We start from the raw sequence: 4974 nt of genomic DNA on the forward strand, positions 1-4974 counted from the left end.
TTGAAGACAAATATAAAGATCTCAATGAACAAAACTGAAATTGCCCCTCGCACTTCTTAAAGCCTGATATGGGATATGAAGGTGTCATCGTTCAGTTATGGTAAGACACGAGATGTAGGAGGAGAATCAGATGATTCGGTCCACCGTGTCTGCTCCACCATTCAACCATGAATTTTACTCCAACTCCATATTCCTGCCTTCATCCTGTAACCCTGAAGCTACGTAGCAATCACGAATATATTTAAATCTGCCTTAAATATACGCCAAGGGCAGCCTCCACCATCCTCTGCGGCAACAATTTCCACACAGAGCAGCCATCCTTCGGCTGGAGAGATTTTTCTCATCTCAGTTTTAAGGGAAACGTCTTTACTCTGAGACTGTGCCAGCTGATTGTAGACTCTCCATGTCCACTGTATTCAGGCTTTTCAGCATTCGATAGGTTTACTTCACCTCCCCACACCACCGTCCCTCTGAACTGCACTGAGCAAGTCCAGACCTGTCAAATGCTCCTCATACATAAAGCCCATCATTCCTGAGATTATTCTTGTGAACCTTGTTAGCAACAACTGCACTGAACACATTCCCAGGAGTAACAGGAAAATTGGTACCAAGAAAATTTAGTGGGAAGAGCTGTAGTTTCATTATTGTCCGACTGTCACAGAACGAGCCATTTCCATTTCCAAGTTAAAACAGGCCCATTTCAGGAAATATAAACCATTCCAGGATGAATGTAATAGAAAGAAACTGGAATTACCAGAAACACTCAGCAGGTAAGGAACAACTGTGTGGAAGGGAACAAATTTGACGATTCAGGTTCACACCTTCCTTCAGAATGACTTCATACATTTTTAGTTTTTACTGCAGATCTCCAGCATCAAAATCTGTTAGATTTCCACTGCCTGACAGACAGGTGACAGTGAGGGGGTTTTCCAAACGCGTTTTGAACACGGAACCCCCAGACCAGAAACACTCGCTCAACAACTCATAAACCTGGGCAGGTTGATCCGCAAGTCCATTTTACTATGATATCCCATGACCCAACCTCACAGTGTCACACAGCTAAGCCTGTCACTTCCGACGTTAGAAGCCTCGCACATCGTCCCCACATCTCCCAGCAAGTGGTGTATTCAGGGATATACCCACAACCAATGTCCTGAAGCCCGAGACTTCTCAATCATTTGGAAGGAGGAACATCGTGTCCCATCTGTATAAGTACTGACCTTGACCAAATCACAAATACTGAGAGCTCCATATGCCCGGAGTTTCCAAGGATTGCAGTCCAAACAGCAACTCTCCCAGGACTCCTTGCTACCGGTAATACGATGCAGTGTTTCGGCCAATCAGAGTTCAAAAACTAACACTCCACCAACCTATGGCAGAACAGGAACCTGATGATCATCTGACTGGACTAACGATCAGGCTGCAAAACCTTGGCGTGAGTCACCAGATACCGGGGATACGTTTCATGTCATCTCCTGAAGCTAAACTGAACTCAATTTATCATTATCACAATGTTGAATGAGGTCGCCATCACATTTCCTGTAGGCTAACAAGAATAAAATGTTTTTAATATAAAATTTAAATAATAGAGCTGGAAACTCGTTTTATCCGATTAGACTTGTGGAAAGAGAAATTGTGGAAGGCCCAATATCAGTACTGGGACCGTCCAAGTTGCTGCCCGATCTGCTGAACGTTTCCAGCATTTTCTCTTTTTACTTTAAATGATGCACAACTATTGACTGATTACAAGACGTTTGTGACGGCCTGAACAAAGTTGCACAATGTAATGCCCACATTCATCAGTTTTGTCTCCATTACAACACAGGGTTAATACAGGTGATACAGTCAATGCTCACAACATCCTCCCCAACGCACTATCAATCTGCTACATCTGCTCCTGAGGCTACTGTCTCTCAATGAGGGACCGTGACCAGAGAGCGATAAAAATGAGCACCACTCCCTGCAAGTCACATGGGCTGTTACCCGGGCAACAAAGAAAGTGGCTCTCCAAAAATGACAAAAAGTAATAACAGTCTCACTTTAAATGCTGTCAAGATTAACACTTTGTCATTTTGTAACGTTGAAACTAAAATTATAATTATTGATGCGATACAGAGTGGCCAGAAATTGACTGATGTGATGGGATACAGACTGGACAGAGATTGAACAAGATGGTTGATATATATCATTGAGGTTGTGGGATACTGAATGGACAGAGATTGAACAAGATGGTTGATATATATCATTGAGGTTGTGGGATACAGACTGGACAGAGATTGAACAAGATGGTTGATATATATCATTGAGGTTGTGGGATACTGAATGGACAGAGATTGAACAAGATGGTTGATATATATCATTGAGGTTGTGGGATACAGACTGGACAGAGATTGAACAAGATGGTTGATATATATCATTGAGGTTGTGGGATACAGAATGGACAGAGATTGAACAAGATGGTTGATATATATCATTGAGGTTGATGGTTGATATATATCATTGAGGTTGATGGTTGATATATATCATTGAGGTTGTGGGATACAGACTGGACAGAGATTGAACAAGATGGTTGATATATATCATTGAGGTTGTGGGATACAGACTGGACAGAGATTGAAGAAGATGGTTGATATATATTGAGTGCAGAAGATGGCAGCGCGTGCGGCCTCTCCGGTGATGAATATCTGTTATCTGTCAAGCAGGGGACTGTGCGCAATACTGATTTTATGGAGACAGACATTGAGTGCATAGCTGAACATCTGCAAAACTTCTGAAATGTCTGCTTTGCTACCGCTGCTACTGCGTGGTAACCGGAATCTCTGGAGCTGAAGGCCTTGAAATCCTCGGCTTTGCGTGTTTCAGCGGCCGGGGAGAGGTCGAAGGTGCTCGGCGGAGGATGGCGCTCGTGAGGCTGTATCGGAGAGGCTGCTTGGAAGCTCAGAGTTTTCAGACGGATGGACTCGGGGTCGGCTGCCTCCAAGGTATCGGCAAGTTGATGGTGCCTGGACGTTTAGGCAGGGAGTTTCTCCCTTTTGTCGCTGCTATCAGGGACTCGGGGACTTTGAGACATTTTTTTTTGTGTGCCTATGGACTGTTAATCAAGTTATGGTACTGCTTTTCACTGCTGTAACTATATGCTATAATTATGTGGTTCTGTCAGTGTTAGTCTTTGGTCTATCTTGTTTTCTGTGATATCACACCGGAGAAACATACTATCATTTCTTAATGCATGTATGCATTTCTAAATGACAATAAAAGAGGACTGACTGTTCTCATAATCTAATAGATATATATAAAATTGAGGTGGTGGGATACAGGATGGACAGAGTTTGAACAAGATGATTGATATACATCATTGAGGTGAATGGATACAGACAGGACAGAGGTTGAACAAGGTGTTCGATATACATCATTGAGTTGTGAGATACAGACTGGACAGAGGTTAAACAAGATGCACGGGGAATGAGCAGATGGAACCAGATGGGAAAAGGGATAATCATTAGTTTTCTCTTCATTACAACACAGGAATAATTCAGTACACACAGTCAATGTTCACAACATCCTCCTCACCCCTCTATCAATCTGTTAAATCTGCTCCTGATGTCACTAACTCTCACTGAGCGACGGTGACCAGAGAGCGATACAAATGTTTACCACTCCCTGCCGGCCACATGGGCTGTTATCCTGGCAATGCAGAAAATGGCCTTCCAAAAATGACTGAAAAACTGAACAGCGGAGTCAATTTTAAATGCTGTGAGTCTCCTTATGACAACATAGAACATAGAATAGTACAGCAAAATACAGGCCCTTCAGCCCACAATGTTGTGCCGACCCTCAAACCCTGCCTCCCAGATAACCCCGCAGCTTAAATTCCTCCATATACCTGTCTAGTAGTCTCTTAAACTTCACTAGTGTATCTGCCTCCACCACTGACTCAGGCAGTGCATTCCACGCACCAACCACTCTCTGAGTAAAAAACCTTCCTCTAATATCCCCCTTGAACTTCCCACTCCTTACCTTAAAGCCATGTCCTCTTGTATTGAGCAGTGGTGCCCTGGGGAAGAGGCGCTGGCTATCCACTCTATCTATTCCTCTTATTATCTTGTACACCTCTATCATGTCTCCTCTCATCCTCCTTCTCTCCAAAGAGTAAAGCCCTAGCTCCCTTAATCTCTGATCATAATGCATACTTTCTAAACCAGGCAGCATTCTGGTAAACCTCCTCTGTACCCTTTCCAATGCTTCCACATCCTTCCTATAGGGAGGCGACCAAAACTGGACACAGTACTCCAAGTGTGGCCTAACCAGAGTTTTATAGAGCTGCATCGTTACATCGCAACTCTTAAACTCTACCCCTCGACTTATGAAAGCTAACACCCCATAAGCTTTCTTAACTACCCTATTCACCTGTGAGGCAACTTTCAGTGATCTATGGACATGTATCCCCCGATCCCTCTGCTCCTCCACACTACCAAGTATCCTGCCATTTACTTTGTACCCTGCCTTGGAGTTTGTCCTTCCAAAGTGTACCACCTCACACTTCTCCGGGTTGAACTCCATCTGCCACTTCTCAGCCCTCTTCTGCATCCTATCAATGTCTTTCTGCAATCTTTGACAATCCTCTACACTATCTACAACACCACCAACCTTTGTGTCATCTGCAAACTTGCAAACCCACCATTCTACCCCCCTATCCCATTCATTAATAAAAATCACAAAAAGCAGAGGTCCCTGAATAGATCCTTGTGGGACACCACTAGTCACAATCCTCCAATCTGAATGTACTCCCTCCACCACGACCCTTTGCCTTCTGCAGGCAAGCCAATTCTGAATCCACCTGGCCAAACTTTCCTGGATCCCATGCCTTCTGACTTTCTGATTAAGCCTACCGTGTGGAACCTTGTCAAATGCCTTACTAAAATCCATGTAGATCACATCCACTGCACTACCCTCATCTATGTGCCTGGTCACCTC

The sequence above is a fragment of the Mobula hypostoma genome, unplaced genomic scaffold, assembly GCF_963921235.1.
Source record: "Mobula hypostoma unplaced genomic scaffold, sMobHyp1.1 scaffold_148, whole genome shotgun sequence".
Taxonomy (NCBI): domain Eukaryota; kingdom Metazoa; phylum Chordata; class Chondrichthyes; order Myliobatiformes; family Myliobatidae; genus Mobula; species Mobula hypostoma.